This window comes from Balaenoptera borealis, assembly GCF_965194805.1.
Source record: "Balaenoptera borealis genome assembly, chromosome: 17".
NCBI classification, from domain to species: Eukaryota; Metazoa; Chordata; class Mammalia; order Artiodactyla; family Balaenopteridae; genus Balaenoptera; species Balaenoptera borealis.
Window position 1 is genome coordinate 71,415,294 of NC_138876.1, and position 20,449 is coordinate 71,435,742.

The 20,449-nt window shown below is 40.0% G+C and overlaps 1 protein-coding gene and 1 long non-coding RNA gene across 6 annotated transcripts in view; both read left to right on the top strand.

The window, feature by feature from the left end:
• LOC309615376 overlaps positions 1–20,449 on the top strand; it is a 515,886-nt gene that overhangs the window by 120,493 nt on the left and 374,944 nt on the right. The window lies entirely within an intron of this gene.
• Positions 1–20,449, top strand: part of CRH (corticotropin releasing hormone) — a 435,535-nt gene that overhangs the window by 88,058 nt on the left and 327,028 nt on the right. For 2 of the 5 annotated variants that reach the window (XR_014236766.1, XR_014236767.1), the window contains one exon: positions 6,099–20,290. The exons of 1 other annotated variant lie outside the window; for it this stretch is intronic. The gene's annotated coding sequence lies outside the window, so the exon portion shown is untranslated. Of the gene's footprint in view, positions 1–6,098; positions 20,291–20,449 lie in introns of those variants that run through there. 2 more of the 5 variants (XR_014236765.1, XM_082364867.1) reach the window with 2 other exon arrangements.

A 20,449-nucleotide genomic window follows, 5' to 3' on the forward strand; every position in this document is an offset into this window, starting at 1 on the left:
TGAACACCAATATTGTTTTCAAACTTTTTATCGGAATAAAATTTACATGCCTATTCAACCTCTACTCCAGTCATACCTGGCTCCTGTCTGGTCTCCAAATGTGCTGTTCTTTTTTGTGTGTCTTTTGTTTGCTATGTCTCTTTTCTTTTACATATAATGCTCCTAGAATGTCTTTATTTTTGACCCTGTTCCTCTAACTCTTAATTGGCTATCATGACTCAAACCTACCATCACTTACTTCAAGAGGTCCTCCCTGATCTTTCCTGGCAGAGTTATGAATCCTTCCCTGTATTTCTATGGCACCTTTATATAATTCTCAGTGGTTGGTGTCCAGTTGACTTAGTTTGGGTCTTGGGCAGAATACGATGACTGAGTTATTCCACCCAGATTGCATCCAGTGAGGGAGGCAAAATTGGGTGCTGATATCAGAAGGGGGAATTGATGTTGGGCATCAAAACAGCAAATATACTTTTCAATATTGCATAAATGTGTATTGTTCCTGGAAGTATTTAAAGTGGTTGTCTTTCTATTAGACTCTGAGTTCCTTAAGGGCAAATACTACCTGATATTAATCTTTGAATACGTAGCTCCAAGTGGAGTTCCTGGCTCAGTTAAGTGTTTGTTAAGTGAGTGGTTCTTGCCCTCAGTTTTAAAGATATGGGTTTATTCTAAAGCCTGTTCCGAATAGCATTCATCCTTTCTAAAGTGCTTCTACTTTATTCTCTCAGGCCCCCAGAGCTTTTGCACAATGGCTTTTGAAACTATCATCCCCAGAAAACATCTTTGAGAATCTCTAAATTAGCTCCTTTCCATTTGTCCTCCTGAGAAAGCGATGCTAGAATTTAAGGGTCAGTGATGGGAGGGAGGCAGGCCAGGTAGCTGGGATCCAAACCCACTAATCCCACGGACAGGTGGCCTCTGTCCCTGCCAGAATCCTGCTTCGTGGTAAGGAAGAAAGCAGAAATTCCTGGACTCAGGGCGAGAGGAGCCCAACTCCTATTGAAGTGATTGCGTTGACAGAAGCCACTGTGGAGGTAGAAAACGTTGCTTTCATTCTGCCCTATCTGCTGAACTTTCTCTGAGGATCTCTTTTAACTTATATTTAAGAATTGAAGGGAGAAGAAAAGCTGACAATCAAGGAGTTTACATTTAAGTGCTAGTTTATAAGCAATTTTTCTAAGTCTCAGGTCATTTCAAAGTTGCCATTTAATGGGTATCATAGCATTTCCCTGGAGAGAGGAGTGCATTCCATCAAACTCACTACTCTTTTAGGAGCAGATTTGGCTTTGGTTTTATGAACAGTAATGATTTTTTCATAAGGTACACTTTGCTTCCACACAGGATGGTATGATTCATAAAATAAAGCTCTTATGTCTTAATTATCCTTTCCAGGAATAAACCCTATTTCCTGAAGCTGTAAGTCCTATTGTAAACAAGCTAGGTCCTCCTACATTTGACTGTTATCTTGTGTAGCCATATTAAATGCCACAAAATGCTTTAGAATGGGAGAATAAAGCAAAGAAGGAGAAGGAGGAGGAGAGAAGAGATGGCAGAGTAGCACCTGGTGGGACCCCTCAAAGAGAATGTCTCTGGCACCCAGATATCCACTGGGGCTCTGGGGCGGAAGGCAGAGCAGGTGGCTGAACTTTTTCTATTGAACTGACCATCCCTGTAGCAGTTTGTTCTGAGCAGTCAAAGCCCTCTCTCCAGTGCCGAAGGAGGAAGGGCCTACCTCAGAGCTGCTCTCTCCTTCCCTCCTCACCTCCCTCTTGGTCAATACTTATTTGGACAACTGGATAACTTAATCAACTCAGTAGAAATAACGAGCGCAGCAGTGGCCTGCTTGACACGCAGTCCTTCCCTTTTTCCCTCTGTAGTAGCAGCATTTTTGTTTTCTTTGGAGTAGGGAGACAGGTGACCAAGAATCCTGCTTACCTACATTTCTCCCATCTGAGACCTCACAGCTGGCTTACAGGAAAGAGTCCAAACTCTTTGGCATGGTATACAACCAGGCAGTATAATCAAAGTGATATTTTGGGACTAATACTTTGGCATCAGAAAGTAAAGGCAAGGAGTAAACTAGCAGCCAATTAGAACAGTTTGGCAGGATATGGGCCAGCCTCACCCAGGAAGACATTGTGCCAGAACAATTATTTAGAGAGAATTTGGCCAAAGAATATAGTATACCGAGAGCCTATTAGGAGCCAAGGCTTGTGCTAAGTGCTTTACATACATTATCTCATTTGTGACAAAAGTAATTCCCTAAGAGCACCCATGCTTTTCTGCTGTGGCACTTTTCACAGCCAGTAACTATATACTTATTTGTGTAGTTAGTTGTTTTGACATCTGGGTCCACCCTCTAAGTTTCCAACTATGTGCCTGGTGTGTAGTAAATGCTTGAAAATTTTGTTGAATGAATAAATGACTGTCTTAGTTACAACTTGTGGAACATAGATTCCGGAGAAGAAACCTCATGGAATTCTAGGAAAACCTGAAAAACTAGTATTCAGGAAGGGGGGCTAAGCAGGGCAGTTCTGGGAACCTCTACAGCTCAAACTTCACTTGAGAATTGGCCATTAATATTACAGCTGCCAATGCTTCTGCACTATGGCTCTCAGTTTAAATTCTTGAGGGGTAGATTCTGATTGGCCCAGCTTCAGTCAGGTGTCCACAAATGATCCAATCAGCTATGACCAAAAGAGCAGAGTCACATAGTAGGAACTGTCTGCAGGATGTGCCTTACAGAGATGTGTGTTGGATGTTTCCTTTAGGTATGAGTTACAGTACTGTTGGCTGTGAGTTCAATACTAATGAATCAACAGTATATGTTAAATAAGGTGTCTTTGAATAGAAATACACATAAAACCAGGTTATGTGTTGATTGGTTGACAAAAATATTGTGACTAGAGACTACTAGCAGGGAAGTAACCCTTTATTTTTCCTAGGAGCAGTGGTTCAATATTTGCTAATTCAATGTTTGTGGCAAGTTTATAGAATATAACTACTGCAACAAATGAGAATCAACTGTCGTTGGAAATTTATACTTCTGTCAGCAGTGTATAAGAGTTTCCAATGAGCCACATTCTTGAAAATATTTATTAATTTTTAAATGTTTTTTAAACAGATTAAAAAATTTTGCCCATCTGGTAGTAATAATATATATATGGTGATATGATAATAATATATATGGTGATGATTTTTCCCAATCTGTGACTTGCCTATTCATTTTTTTAAAATTGAAGTATAGTTGATTTACAATGTTGTGTTAGTTTCAGGTGTACAGCAAAGTGATTCAGAGATATATATATATTCTTTTTCAGATTATTTTCCCTTAGAGGTTATTACAAAATATTGAGTATAGTTCCCTGTGCTATACAGTAGTGTGTGTATGTTAATCCCAAACTCCTAATGCCTATTCATTTTTATTAACTACATGTATGATTCTCTTTCTCTTCCTCCTCCCCCTCCCCCTTCCCCTCCTTCTCCTCGCACTCCTCCTCCTTCTTCAAGAAGGTCTTGGATCTCCTAAGTCCTTGGCATTTTCATATATGTTTTAGAATAAGCTTGTCAATTTTCACTAAAAATTCTTATGGGATCATAATTGTCATTGTGTTGAATCTATAGTTCAATTTGGAGAAAATTATCATCGTAACAATTTTGATAACCTCATTTTTAAACAACAAAAGAACCCTGTGGAGTTTGGTGTGCGTAACAACAATAAAAAGTAAACATTTCAGTCACTGTGATGTTTTTCCATTGAAAACTAGCTCACATCTACTCTCTTCCTCATGTAGGAAATGTTCCCATCTTAAATGTACAAACAATATAGAGCCTCTCTTTACCCTCCTATTTGTTCTAAAAAGAATTTCCTTTTTCTTCATTGACTACATTGTTTGCCCATTAGAAAACCAAAAGAGAAAAGCCAAACAGGAAAATAATTATAAGAACAATTACTGCATGTTTTTGTATGAATATTATAGGTTAAGACTGAGAAAGTAATTTTTCTCTTAAATAGGTATTTTAGATTTGTTACTGCAAAAGATACCCCAAATCTTACTCATTTAGTAATATCGATTTCCTGCAACATTCCCTGGCATTCTGAAGGAATTTCTAAATAAGCATTATTGTTTTCTTTTACAAGCATACTTCTAATGATAGCAATTATTCTCTTATGAGGCTGCTATAAAACAGAAAGTAGAGGGTATAGAAATTAGAGGCTGCGCATGATTCGCTTCCTATGAGTTTCTATACTCTTTCAAAATAAAGATTCTCATAAGTCACAAATTCACTTTAAAGACAATAAATTCAGGTTACCTGTTAGAATTATACTGATCTATAGGCTTAGAGGGTTTTTTTGTTTTTGTTTTTTTTAATCTGAACTGGTCAGGGGCCAGGCACAGATCTCTGTTAGGTGAACATTCCACTTTGGGGTTCATCTGTCTCCATGTGTTTGAACATTTAATTCAAAGGTGATGCTTCAGACTCATCAGTAGCACCTGTGCTTTAAGTTACTTTTATGACTAATCAACCAGGGGGTAATGAAATCCTGCTATGTTAGATGACATGGGGCAGGCAAAAGATGTACAGGATATGGTTTCTGCTGTTATAATCTTACAGCATACTTGGGCAGACAGGACCCAGATGCCTGCAACATCCCATAGTATATCAAAATGCATACACAGTACAGACCCTTAGAGGAGAATTTACATTTTAAAACATGACAGTCATAATACACACACAGTAAGTGCACAATAAGTTAGAAAAGGGAGATTCTCATTCTTTCCTTGGAGATTGCATTATCCTTTTTATTTTCAGCCCTTATCTGAAAGTATGTGTTTATGCATTTATTTGCTCTCTTACTTACATTTTTGTCTGTCTACTCACAAGAATGTTAAGTTTCGTAAAGAGCTCAGGTTCAGTATCAGGAGAACAACTTGTAAATGACAGTTATACACTGCAGGATACGTGATATATGAAAGGGGTGCTCTGTGTGCTACGGGGTCACAGGGGAGCCAGGGGCCTGCTTCAGAGTTCAGAGAGAACTTCGCAGAAGAGGTGACATTTGCCCTGTGTGAGAAGACCCAAGGGTCCATTTACAAAAGTGGATTGATGGGTCAAAAGGGGTGTGTATTTAACATTTTGTTATATATCACTAAATTGCCACCTTTAGTTGTGAAGAATGAGTGGGTGTTTATCTGGCACATAAAGGTGTAACAAAGGGATGATATTCCTGGCACAGGGAACAGCATGTGCAAGTGATCATGCAGTTTTGTGGGATGTGTGGCGGGGAGTAGCCAGACTGTAGAAGAATTTAGGACCAGGTTAAGAATTAGGTGAGCTGAGGGCATCAGGGCAGATATCTCGGTGGAAGTAATCCACAGCAGTCTTTAAAATCTCAATAGGATGCAAGGCAAAGATGAGTAGGGACATGAATCCATTTCTGTGGATGGTTTCTTCCCTCCCTGCCCCCCTCTGTCCCTCCCTTCTTCCCTCATTTCCTGCATGCCTGCCTTGCCTTCCTGCCTTCACACATTGACTGAGCACCAATTCCATGCCAGGCACTGTTCTGGGCACTGAAGAGAACAAGTCCTGCTCTCATGATGCTTGCCTTCTAGTGGGGGAGACACACTGTCAACAAGAGAATGAAGGGAAGAAGGAAGGAAGGAAATTCAGGGGGTATGAGAACTATGAGGGAAATAATTGAGTGAAGGAGAGTGCAGGGTGAGAGGGAGGTGGCCCCCGGCGACCTGGGAAGCGGATGCTGCAGACCCACTTCCTGCCTAAGTCCTGCCCCTGCCCTGTTTGTTGCAGGTGTCACTGCCCACCCAGGGTGCTGGGATTTCTCTCCTCTCTGAACTCAACTTCCGGTTTCGTGGTACCTATCTCTTGCAACTTCTATTTTCACTTTTCCATCTCCCCTGTTTGATTGTAAGCTCCTTGAGGGCAGGGCTGAGTTTTTTCATGTTCGGATCCTACACTAGAGCACAGTGCCTAGAAGCACATAACCCTGATTTAAAAAAAAAAACAAAAAAAACCCTCCACTGTTGAAAAGTTAGCAAGTTTACATTTTCTGTTTTTTCTTTTCTCTTGTTTCTCAGGTTGTTTGCATGAAGCATGGTCACCGCTGCTGAGGAATCCTTTGGCTTGGGCTGAGTCGGTCCCTCCCGCGTCTTCAGTCCTTGCGGTGACATCCACGTTGTTCCGCTCATGATAAATGAAGGGCCTCTCGGGCTGTGCTCCTCACCTCATAATGAGAATTACCAGCAGGCCTGGGTGGATCCAAAGTAATGTGAGCCTGCTGTCCTGCAAATGTCTTTAATAATAAATGACAAGGACGGCAGAAGGTGTGATACATTCATTTCTTTATTATGAAATGTCCCTGTAGATTTTCAGTGCCCAAATTTAAACTAAAAAAGAAAGCAAGCTATCCTTTGGGGCCTTTCGTGCATATCATGAAAGAGTGTCAGTTTGGAGTGAGACAATGACTTCTTTGGGGTCAGAGGGCTTTCTAGAGATTACAGAGGCACCTCGTGTGGAGGTTTAATTGCAGACAGTTTCAATAAGGGTGATGCTAGATTAATCATGACCAGTTGATTTAAATGGGAAATGGATTATGATTAGAAATATGAGTTAGAGCCACCCTGAAAACTTTCAGAAAATTACAACTGTAGGTCTTCATAGGAGAAGTTACCTTTTCCCAACTTGACAGTAGAGGCTCTATAGTATCAGATTCTAGAAACGAGGAATGTCAGAACTGGAAAGAGCACTAGTGATCCCGCCTCTTCCTCCTATAGATGTGAACGTCAGATCCAGAGCCATAAAAGGATTCACTGAAGACCCAAGGCCAGGCAGTGGTTGAGGCATGCTTATAGATTAGGTCTTTTGACTTGTTTGCGTTTCCCTCTGTTCTTGATATGTGATGATGAAAGAGCTTGGTGGACTGTAAAGTCTTATGTGATCTACTGGCATCCCATCATCTCCATGTGCTGCCTCCAATCCTAATTTGACCTTCCTGGGCCTTAGCTTACTTGGTGACATTAGTTGATGTCCAAGTTCTCTTCTGTTTCTAAAATTCCATTCCTTCATGGCTCTATTTTTAGAAAATAGAGATAGTGGTTGAAAGAACCTTGGAATTCATCAAGAAACTCTTAAGGTTTGCCTCCACTGACCCTCCTCCTTCAGTCTCATCTCTTGCCACGTTGTGCCCATCCCATCCCCTGACCTACCAGTGCAGCTCCCCAGATGCCCCAGGGTCAGAGCATCTGTGCGCGATGTGCCCTCTGCTGTCTTTGCCCTGCTAAGTCCTATTTGTTCTTTAAGGCTCTGTTCGAGCATCAACTTCTCAGGAAGGCTTTCTTGTGTCCTCTTATAGGCTTCCCCAGCACCCGATGCCTCTTGCTACCACAGTTTATCACACTGTATGGTAACTGTCTACCTAGATCTCTCTCTATCTTTCCAGGCTGTGAACTCCTCAGCTCTGAATACCAGTGCCTGCACTGTGCCTGGAACATAGGAGAGGCTCAGTAAATATTTGTTTAATGATATATAGATAGATAGCTGAGTGGTTTTCTCCAAGAGATGACCAGCAGTTCCATACTGATTGCTGTGTCTTGTCTTTTAAGACTTTTGACATCTGGGCATTGGCTGGCGTGCACCGCCAACTGGTGGCTTAGATGGAATAATGAAGGTGTTAAGATTCATCCCTTGGTGCCACTTTGCTGATGGAAGGAGCTCAAGGTGAATGACTTCTGAGCCTTCATCACAGGACAGCATGAAGCTAGTTGCTTGCCATCTAGCCAAACCATATTTGAAGGTGGGAGCTCCGGAAAGATATGTTGCAGACCCCAAAGAAGGTATAGCCTCTCCTGGGTTTACAAGATCTAGTGTACATTGGCAGCCTCTTTAGAGTTCTGGAGAGATGGGTGTAAGGCTTCTCACTGCAGCTGGAGGATGGGAAGAGGTCAGCCATTCTCTAAAATTCTCAGAGGTTTTCCTTTCTGAGTTTGCTGAGTGGTTTCTAATGTGTGTTAACTCAGGCTGCTGCTAATTGCTGCTGATTGCTGATGAATTGCTGGCAATAGCAAGTGACTGTCCTGGCAGCAGCAAAGGCTTGTCCCAAGATAACAGGAGTAGGGATAGAATGGTGTAGGTGGTGCTGGGGTGCCTACACCCAGAAGCCCAGAATACCTAGTCAGCCCAACAAGCCACTTAGCAAGGGGAGCCAGAAGCAAAAGCTCTCTTGGGAGCCCAAGGCTACCGAAAGTGTGGAGACAGAGGGCACGATTCAGCAGGAACTGGGACTTTGCTGTGTTAATTTTTATATTCAATGATGAATGGAAGTTGGCCACCAAGCTTAAGGGAAGTTGCTTCTCAACACCTCAGTGTGTCAGGATTCTTGAAGGAATCCAGGATAAAATAAGAGAAGTAATGCCAAATGGAAACAAGGGAACTGAAGATTTTGATAACGTGATCAAAATTAATGGAGGGTGTGTGCATGATATGTAACAGGAAAGTAGTTCCAGACTACTGAGATTACCTAATAATTGCTGGCCTTCTTCTCTCTCCAGCAGAGTTATAAGGGAGGCTTTGCCCTGTCACCCCTGCTTTTCCTTCTCCTGGGCCTGGGGTGGGGATGTGGGAAGAGGCACATTCATTTCTTGAGCTCACCCACTGCATTGTAGTAGGCTTTAGGGATATAGCATGAAACTAGATGGAGTTTAAAGTGTTTTAGTCCTTCCTGCTTTTTCTTTATTCCTCTGAAAACTTAATCCAGCTATTGACCCTGCCTAGATGCTATTTCTTCTTCTTTGGTTGGGGTGGGATGGCCGTGTGTGTATGTTTGTGTGTGTGTTTGTGTGTGTCCCTGAGGCAGGTACATGATGTTCCAGCAGGGAGGCCAGGGCCAGGATCCTTTCTTGGTAACTTAGGGATCAACAGCAGACATGAAGGGAAGGAAGGCTTGGCTTGGGGGCCTTTAGATCAAAGGGGCCTCTGAGACCTGGTTGGGCTGGCTACTCTTTGTTGGAGTGAAGTCTCCACAACGAGCATACTCGATCAGTGATTGCGTCAGTTGGGACTGTAGCAGGAAATAGATGGCACACTGAAATGGTCACTTAGAGAGAGTTTAATGAATGGATTTTTTCAGAGACATGGACAGGGCCAAGGAAATCAGCAAAGGATGAAGCACCCAGAGAACAGCAACAGTGGAGAGTGCCTTCTGATGATAATTGGCAATCCCATGGAGCTGCCACTTGGAAACTGTATGTACCAGCTGAGGACTGAACATCTGACCATTGTGGTGCATCATTCCCTTATCACTGGAACATCTACAGGTATTATTAAACCCATTTTACAGATGAGGCATATTAAGGAATTTACCCAATGCCACACCTCCAGTAAGTGGGGAAACAGATTTGAGTGCAGATCTGTCTGAATCTAAATGTCATGTCTTTTCTGGCTGCAACCATTACATCTCTCATTCAAGGCAGTAAGAGGTGAAGGCAGGGACGGCGTCATCCTTACCTGTCCCTTTTATTATGAGAGCAAAAACTGCTCTGTCATCCCCAGAAGACTCCCACTTATTTCTTACTGGCCAGAATTGTGTTGTATGACCCCACTGCATGGCCCCCTTACATGCCTGCTCCCCACCCCTCCAGTTGCAAAGCAGGCTGGGAAGGCAAGTGTTTGGCTTTTCCATCCTGTATAGTGGAAAGTGATAAGGGAGCAGGAGTTGAGAATGATTCTTAGGTCCACCAACTAATGACTGACTTCTTTTTTCTAGAGTTTTTGTGACACAGTCTTTCTTTAGATAATTTGACACATTCCATCTGGTTTTGATCAATTAATGCAAGACTCTTCACTTTCTGGGTATTTAAGGTGACAGCATATTTCTGATCTATTATGTATTGGTCTCTCCTGTCTCTGGGTTTCTGGGAGGCACTTCACACGAAAGCCGGTGGGTGCTAACAATAGTGCCTATGGTACCAGGATTAGAGATCAGTGGAAAGCCCTAAACACACTCCCTGGCACATAGCAGATATTTGGCAAATGGTCGCTATGATCATTATTCATCATTTCTGCCTTTGCATGATAGGGGAAGGTCTTGGAGGGAGGTGGCTGGCTATGCAGATGGTATTGACAAATGGAATTTGGATGTGCGAGCTGTGGTTTAAGACACCGGGATGATGCATTCCTGGCTAAGTGTGAAGAATGGACGGAGGGGCAGATTGCATTTGTTCAGAGGGTAGCTAACAGATGTAGAGCTTTACACTGAGCAGGGCCAGAGAAGAGAGAAAACCATAGCCAGGTAAATCACTGAAATTCGTTCTACAGAGAATAGGAATTGTGAGTTAAAAGAAGGATAAAAATGTGGGAAATTGTTGTGATTTTGAGACAATTGGGGAAGTGAACTGGAGATTGTAGTACTCTAGGCATTGGGCTGACCTCGTTGTGTTGCAGTCATGTCACATTTACATTTGCTTTGCCTTGTCAACATAATCTGGAATACGATAAGCACCATCCTAATTTTCCCAAAGGGGATAGAAGTAGATTCCAGACCTAGAGATGGCATTCAGTCTAGATGATGGCTTAGATGAAAAAGAGTTGTTCCCAGGCGCCTGCCTGAGGAGTCTATGGAAAATTAGAACAGTATCACTTACATCGCATTTATTATGTGCCAGGCACTGCTCTAATTACTTTGCTTAGATGGTTTCATTTAATCTTCACAGTAGCTGTGTGCAGTAGATACTTTTATCATCCCTGTTTTACATCTGAGGAAACTGAAGAACAGGGGGATAAGTGACTTGACTAAACTCACGCGGCTCGTAGTGGTTTAAACCCAGCCAGCCTGCTCTGGAGGCCAGGCTGAGTCCCCATGTCAATATAGGTCAGTTAGGTTGGCTTAAATGAATTTCCTTCTAAATGGAAGGAAATTTAACTTTCCTTAAATGAATTGCCTACTAAACTGGCAATCAGAGAAGAGTGGTGTAATGTGCACTTGCTTTTGAAATAAGTCAATTCTATTATAGAAGATGAATAAATTTGTAAAATATAGGTGAAACATTTTAAGGTGTGTTAGATATAGACAAGCAGTTAGTAAGTAGGACATATGTGTTAAACATAGATGTGAAGGCATAAAGTGACCAAAAGATATCTGATATTCATGAGGTCCTGGGTACTAAATATTCAGTCATATAAATGTATATGGGATATATGAGATACTAAATATAAAAAAAGGCATAAGGTATTCAGGTTACTAAATGAGCACATAATATTAATGAGGTCCTAATTCACGTAGCCATTCTAGCCCCATGTATCCTCTGCCCAAGAAACACACATAAACCCAGGGCTGGTCATCAGCTAACTGGTGAGCTATAGCTATGGCCAGAGGTACTTGTCCCTTTGTTTCTCCAATGGAGCCAATGTGTGATGGGCCCAGGGCAACTTCCATCCTTGGGCCCCCTTGCTCAAATCTCAATTTTGATCTTTGTAACTATGGCATCAGTAGGAAAGACATGTGTGTGTGTGTGTGTGTGTGTGTGAGTGAGAGAGAGAGAGAGAAGACAAATGAACACTGCTAACCCAGGATTCAAGCAGTGAGGTCCTTCCACCCTGGCTGCACCCTATCTTAAGTGTGTTAACTCATCCTGGTCTCTTTTCCCTTCTTTCTCACTGTGTGTTACAAATGGATTTTTAACAAACCATCCCATGACCTCCGGGTAGTATTTTCAGCATTCTGGTAGCCTGCAGTGGCATCAAGATAATGCCCCACAGGACAGTGGTAGACCTAGGCTGTTGGGACCTCAGCAAGACCCCTGATAACGGTACATGAGATCCTTGTGGGCAAATATAAGCTGGGAGGTACGACAAACAGAAGGACTCCTGCCCGCTGGTGGCGGCAACATTCTGGGACCAGGGCCCTAGGAGGAGGCTCCTGGTGATACTCCATCTCTCTGGTGACTGTTCTGGCGACTAGGTGAAGACGTACAAGGTAATTTAATCACATTTAAAGAGGTGACAAATATTTGAAGGTCTTCATGTTGGAGAAGGGTTTCATCTGTTCCGATTTTCCGAGTTGAGCTGTGGGCCATCACTTCCACTTGGGGCCAGATGCTGGGAGGTGACGGGGAGGGAGAGTGTGGGGACTGGCCGTAGAATGTAACGAAGGGCACCTGAGTCCACAGAGCACCGAGTGAGGTGAAGCGGGGAAGGATGAGAACAGGGCTCAGCCCCAAGACTTGTGCGTGGCAGGAGGGAGGTAAGAAAACTGGTCCTAGGTGAGGCGTACCACAGAGCAGGAGGTGAACAAAGCCCAGGTGCCCCAGTAGAGGGGGTCAGTGGTTTTCCTGGGGAATGTGAAGGAAGCGGCTAACCCCCAGCATCCTGGGAACCAAATCTGTTTAGTATCTAGGGTCTGCTATGCCCATGTTAAGCCTGGCTCACTACATAACCATTGACAAGTATAGGAATTGTGGATACTTCAAGCTTGTTCCAGCAATCACTGAGGTTCCTGCCCTCACACTCTTCCTAATTAGTTCCTATCTCGCTTCTTTCAAACTCTGAATCAGTGTGACATGAGCCTTTGGGCTGGGACTTTGAAACCCGGCTTTCTCTAAAGAAGTAGTTTTCAAACATTTTTGACCTTGATCCACAGTAAGAAATACTTTCACATAAAAATGAAGTATGTATACGTGAACATGCACACATATATGAAACCAAAAGAAGAGTTCCATGAAATTCACCCTTACCACGTTTGATGAGCTCTAATGTGGTCCATTCCATTTCACTTAAAAAATGTTAATCACAACACACTAAATTGTTATATATCCCACTAATGTATCGTCACCCATAGTTGGAAAAAATAGTGTTAGAGGATTCAGGCTTGACTTTTGCTCTTTTGCTGTGAGGGCCTTGTGCTACCTTGGGAGCAAGCCTGCCCTACCTGAGCCAATGGAACCCAATTCCGGACAACAACCAAATGCTTTAATTTCTTCCTCAGAGTTGGACCAGAAATGAATGGGCATTTACTGGGGAACCCAAAGACTTATGACCTAAATAATTTGCATATATTTCTTCATGTAATTCTCATAGTCATCCTATCCATTTGATATTTTAATTCTCCTTTCACAAATGAAGCAAATGAGATCAAAGAAGTTGTGTGATTCATCAGTGGTCACAAAGGTAATAAGTGGGATAATTGGCACTTGAACCAAAGACTGTTTGACTGCAGCTTCAGGACCAGGTACCTTTCTTCTGTATCAGTGAGATTACTGCCCCCAGCTCTCTCCTGTATATAACAATTCTGGAGCTTGAATTCCCTTTCCCTTTTCCCTTGTGAATCCCAAACCCTCTCTTTGCTATATATGCCACTGGAATAACTTGAGAATAAAGATTTTTTTTTTTAAATATTAGTCTTTATTTATTTATTTATTTATTTATTTATTTATTTATTTATTTATTTATTTATTTATTTATGGCTGTGTTGGGTCTTCGTTTCTGTGCGAGGGCTTTCTGTAGTTGTGGCAAGTGGGGGCCACTCTTCATCGCGGTGCGCGGGCCTCTCACTATCGCGGCCTCTCTTGTTGCGGAGCACAGGCTCCAGACGCGCAGGCTCAGTAGTTGTGGCCCACGGGCCTAGCCGCTCCGCGGCATGTGGGATCTTCCCAGACCAGGGCTCGAACCCGTGTCCCCTGCATTGGCAGGCAGATTCTCAACCACTGCGCCACCAGGGAAGCCCCAAGAATAAAGATTTTATGTAGCGAATTTTCTCTCTTGTGCATGTGTGTTTGGTGATCATCCTCAGCCTCATGAGTGTATTTATCCTTGTCTTATCCTCACAAGTATTTCTAAGCAATATTTTGACAGATGCAAGGGCTGGCATGGTAGAAGCAGCTGTCTGTTATGTTGTCTCCAATGACATATGACAATCTTCCTCCTTAATTAGGAACAGGATGTATGCATGATTTATATCCGCAAGCTATAACTCTCCAACAGGTGAAGTCTCAGTTGTTTGTATTTGAAATATCCTCTATAAAGCCTACAATTAGTACAACAGAATGTGAATTGCAAAATGGCAGACACATCAGGTTCTGCCTGATATGATAAAAATAATAAAATTTCTTATTACCCTATAACTTGTTTATATATGAAATAAATGCGCCAATATATGGCACCTAGAGATGTCTAGAATCATAGAATTTTAAAGCTTCAGTGATCTTTGTTGAAGTTTGAGGTCAATGTCTTTGTGCTTGAAGGATATTTTCAAATGGGTTGGGGGTGGTAGTGCTAAAAGGGACATGAATCACGCATGAATAAATAGAAAAAGATCCTAGAATTATTTTGAGAGAATGGAAACTTGGTCACTTAAAAAATATGTTAATTATAAAATGAATACACATTTATTGTAGACAATTTTGAAACAAAAATGTATAAAGTAGAAAATAATATACTCTTAATACCCAGAGTAAAGTTAACTGTTAAAATTTTAGGTATATTTCACTCCAGTTTTTTTTTTTTTTTCAATATATCTCAAACACAGATGTTCATATGTTTACAAAATTGGGATCAAGCTCATTATACTGAAATATAGTTTCATATCTCTGCTTTTCTTTAAAAAAATTAAATTAATAAAGAACTTTTCCATATGCCACTATATATTCTTTGGAAATACATATTTTTAAATCTATTTATTCCTTTCTTGGACATTCTGAGGTTTTTTAGGGTATTAAAAGTGTAGTCAAACATTGCTTTGTTTTTATATCCAAAATTGTGAAATCCCTACATACAGGAAAAGCAATACAAGAAGTCAGAAAACATTGAAAACATAAACAGTTCATGTAAAAGCAATTTTAACAACAATATTGCCTGCTTGCAGTGGTTTGGCTTATGAGGGCTAATTTTGTTTTGTTTTGTTTTTTGAGAGCACAGGTATTTGTTTATTCTACATATATTTGATTTTATACCACACACTTCCTCCAAACTCCTCCTTTCTGTCCTCTGATTGGAATGCTACCCGTGTCCCTTTGGTGACTGATGTTAGCCTATGGTGCTGATCAATTAAATCCCTGGTGTCAACTTCAGAAAGAACGCCTTTTATTAATTACATTCTTTGACTAATATATTTCTCTCTAAATGTCACGTTTCCATGGTAAGAGGTTTCAGTAAGAACTAAAGTGTTTCAATAAGTTACAATTTTTAAAGAAGTTTATTTCATAAAGAAAGGAATTTGAAAGTAAAAAGCCCCTATTTTTTCCTATGTGACCATTCACCTCATAGCACAACAAAGCAAAAGCGACCAGAAGTCAGTCTGGCCTGGGTTTGGTCTTGGGTGGGCAGGGACACTCCTGCTCTGGACCCCAGGACCACCTGTGCTGGCTGCCCTTTAATTGTTCACTGTGACTGGAGCTTTTGGTCGTTCTGTTTCCACACAGTGTTGCCCACAGAGATCTAATTTCCTCTCTGTGTTATGTTGACTATTAAACTAATTGTAACAGTGAGTGATTTTCAAACTGTGTTCCACAAGGCAGGAAGGCAGAGATCTCCCAAGTTACCTGGGAGGTTGTTAAATATGCTGGTTCTGGACCTTAATTCTGGAGATTCTGACTCAGCAAGTCTGGGATGGGGTCCACATTTTGAGAACCACCCTCCTGGGAGGGGGCTGGATAGCAGTAGCTTTATCAACCCTTCCCTCTGTTCTACTACAATAGAAGTTTTTTTAAAAAGTCTGAAAACAGCTTTTCTAAAGAATGCTGTGCTTAATCCACCCTAGTATGAGTGTCAGAAAAGCAATGACTTTCAGAAGCTTACAAGAGGTGACTCTGCAACAAAGGGTGGTTACCAGCTGCTTCACTTCTGGAAAAACTGTAAGATGCTCTGTCCACTACTTCTGCCTTCCTTCTGTCCTTCCTCCTGCCCTGACTTCTCAGCGATTAAATCGGCATTCTCTATGATGTACAGCGTGACGCTGGTGGGTGTTTTCAGGAAAAATGAGAAATGGGGCATAAATAGTTACTTAGCTTTTACAAGAGCATAAAAATATAAAAGTAATGTGCTGCACAATTTTTGGTGTGGAGGGCTCATCCTACACTGACATATATATGAATATGCTGTTCCTTCTAAGTAGGTTGTTGAGAATAGGAGGGTAAGTTATTTAAAACAGTGTGTGCATTATGTGGTCAACAACTTTATGTTTTAAATAATTCAGTATAGACATGTAAGTATATGTGTGTGAATTGTTTGGAATTCATTCACATTTGGGCGGTCAGTTAACCTAGGCTGCATGCATGTTTCTAGGAATAGTTTGTTGATATTTAACCAAACGACATACTTTGCAAACAGCCCCTCAACCCTTCCAGCCATCTTTATCTTGGATTAAAATGGGACTAGACATTTTGTTAAACGTTACTAATGGGTTCTCCTTGGTGAAATTAATAGTTTGCTATTTTGTACAATGGCTTTCAGAATTTTTTTGCTGAAATTATTGGTCTTTAAGATATATGGATTGATCAAAATATTTTAGAGAAACTCTCCCATTTTGCATGATAGGGTATAAGAAGCTAGGAAGCCTGCCTCCCTCACATGTGAGGTTGGTGCCTGAGACTTGAATACAATATGTTCTTGTGTTCCCAGAATTTAGAAGATTCTGGTCATTTGAGGCTGACTGAGAGGTTAACTGAATTTGCCTCTAGAATTCATGATTTTCTTGAATATTTTTTTAATGCAAAGTGTGGTTAGAGCATTTAAGAAGATGAGCCTGGGGGGGAAAAAAAGAAGAAGAAAAAAGGGACTGGCAGTCCAGTGGTTAAGAATCTGTGCTTCCACTGCAGGGGGCATAGGTTCAATCCCTGACCAGGGAACTACGATCCTGCATGCCCCATGATCTGGCCAAAAAAAAAGACAGAGCCTGGGACTTCATCTAGCTAAGAAAACAGGTTGCCTTTGTGCTATCTGCCAATAAGTGCTTATATTAGTGGCAGAATTTAATCTGAGAACTGCTTTATCTATAACCTACCACAAAATTCAAGCATTTATTAATAATCTGATACAAATGTACTTTCATATAAGAACATTTATAATATCAAGATTACAATTGAAAACCTTCTGAATTATTAAAAGGAACCATTCCACATTACAAAAAAACTCTTCTTTGCCTTAAATTGAAACCCAATTTTGTGATGAAAGGAATCAGAATAAATACAGATTCAATTTAAATTTTATGATAACTACGTGTATTTATCTGACAATAAATATATTTATCTGATAATAAATATATTTATCTGACAATATAATGGCTAGTTGATGATTTGTCTTCTCAAAACATCTGTGCTGGTAGTCTTTCTATCGTTTTAAATATTCTTCATTAAATAGCTATGGAAGAAGCACTTTCACTTCTGGGAAGATGGAGTAGACGTACTTTTCCCCATTTCATGGGCTAAGTACAACCCAAAACCCTGGACAATATATATAAAACAAACATAAGAAGATTCTGAAAGATGAAAAGAGGAAAGCAGACCAGCTAGGAACCTCAGGACACAAGGAACAACATAATGGTAAATTTCCTGGGTTTTCTTTTTGTCTCATAAATCCCAGACTTGGAGCTTTGTAACCTGGAAACACCAAGTGCAGACAGAAAAAGCCCCAACACAAGCCTGCTCTCTCTAGCCAAAGGACCATGAAAGGGGCAGCTTAGGAAGACAGAAAACGTTTAGACAATAACTGCTCCACTCTAGCCAAACACCACAGAAGAACCAAGGCCCCACCTCCACCAACACGAGAAAAGACTCCTACCCTCTCCACACTGGAACAAGGAAACCCCTCACCTGGAGTGGTGTCAGAGGAGACCGCATGGAGCGTTAAGATTTTTACCACTGCCCAGTGGTGATGAGACCACCTCCCTGGCCCCCATGGTGTCAGTAGAAGTACAAGTTATCTATGCATAATGCAATACCCAGAGAAATCACTAAGAATACTGTACAAAGAGATACATTTAAAAATAACATAGATTTATTATAACCCATAGGAAGATAGGAAAAAGGAAGCAAATGAAAAACTGAGAGAACAAACAGAAAACAAAATATAAAATGGCAGGCTTAATTCACAACATATTAATAATTGCATTAAATGTGAATGGTTTACATATATCAACTATAAGACTGTCACTGGCAGAGTTTATTTAAAAAACATAACTGTATGCGATCTATAAGAAACTCACTTCAAATATAACAATGTAGAAAGGTTGAAAGTAAAAAGATGAAAAAGATATATTATGCAACCATTAATCAAAATAAATCAGAAGTGGCTATATTAATATCATATAAAGTAAACTTTAGAGCAAAGAAAATTAGTCAGAAAGGGACATTATTTAATGACAAAAGGTCAGTATACCAAGAAGAGATAGTAATCCTAAATGTGCATGCATCAAACAGTAGAACTGCAAAATATGTGAAGCAAAAACTGATAGAACTGAAAGTAGAAATGGACAAATTCCTCATTATAGTTGGAGATTTCCATACTCCTCTAATAACACTGATAGAACAACTAAACAGACAATCAGCAAGGATATAGAAGAACGCAACAACATTATCAGCCAACAAGCTTTAATTGACATTTATAGAAAGATTCACCCAACCACAGCAGAGTACATATTCTTTTCAAGTGCCCATGGAACATATACCAAAATAGGACATATCTTGGGCCATAAAACTTTAAGAGAATAGAAGTCACATGGTATGTACTTTCTGGACACAGTAGAATTAATCTAGAAATCACTAACAGAAGGATCACAGCAAAATCTCCATGTACTTGGAAACTAAACAATACATTTCTAGGTAATCCATGGGTTTTGATTATATTGAAGTAAAAATAAATTGAACTGAATGAAAATGAATATACAGCATATCAAAATTTGTGGGACTCAGCTAAAGCACTACTGAAAAGAAAATTTATAGCATTAAAATGCTTTCATTAGAAAAGAGGAAAAGTAATCTAAGTTCTTACTTCAAGAATCTAGAAAAAGAAGAGCAAAATAAGTGAAAAGCAAGCATAGGGAAGGAAATAATAAAGAAAAGAACAGAGATCAATGAAATTAAAAACAAAAGTAGAGGAAATCAGTGGAACAAAAAGTTGGGTTTTTCTAAAATTTTTAAATGTTTTAAAAATTTTATTTTATATTGGAGTATCATCAATTACAATGTTGTGTTAGTTTCAGGTGTACAGCAAAGTGATTCAGTTATACATATACAAGTGTCATTCTTTTTCAAATTCTTCCCATTTAGGTTATTAAAGAATATTGATTCTTTGAAAAGACCGCACGCCTCAGTGAAGATCCCGTGTGCCACCACTAAGACCCGACACAGACAAAAAAATTAAAATAAATAATAAGTAATAAAAAAATAATAATTTAAACCCTCCCAAAATAAATCTCCAGGCCCAGAAGTTTTCACTGGAGAATACTAACAAATGTTTAAAGAAGAACTAATGCCGATTCTACACAATCTCTTCAAAATAGAAGAAAAGGAAGCATTTCCAATTCATTTTATGAAGCCAGTATTTCTTGATACTAAAAACCAGATAAAGACAGTACAAAAAAGAAAAAGAAAACTATAGACCAATATCCACGTGAATATAGACACAAAAGTTTTTGCAAAATATTGGCAAATAGAATTTGGCATTCTATAAAAAGAATTATACACCACGACCAAATGGGGTTTTCTCCAGAGATGCAAGACTGGTTCAACATTTGAAAATCATATAATGTAATTCACCATATTAACAGGCTAAAGAAGAAAAATCATATGATCATAGATGCAATCACATATCAATAGATGCAAAACTTTTTCGAAAATTTTTACATTTTTGATGAAAAAAAAACCTCTCAGAAAAACAGGACTAGTGGGGAATTTCCTCAACTTGATAAAGTGAATCTATAAAAATCCTAAACCTAACATCAAACTTAATGGTGAAAGACTGTACGCTTTCCCCCTAAAGCTGGTAACAAGGCAAGGATGTCAGCTCTCACCACTCTTATTTAGTATAGTTCTGTAAATTCTAGTCAGTGTAACAAAGCAAGAGAAGGAAATAAAAGGCATACAGATTGGAAATGAAGAAATTTATCTGTCCTTATATGCAGATGACATAATTGTCTCTGTAGAAAACCCCAAGGAATCAACAAAAAGGAATCCCTCCCCAAAACAAATGAACAAATCTCAACTCCTAGAACAATTAAGTGAATCCACCATAAAATTGAATTATTTTTCTGTATATGAGTAATGAACATGTGGACACTGAAATTAAAAGTACACACACACACAAAAAAAGTACAATATCATTTACAATTGCTCAAATAAAAAATAGGTAGAAATCTAACAAAACATAAATAAGACTTGTATTCCACAGACTACAAAATACTGAATAAAAAAGTCAGAGATCTAAATAAATAAAGATACATATCATG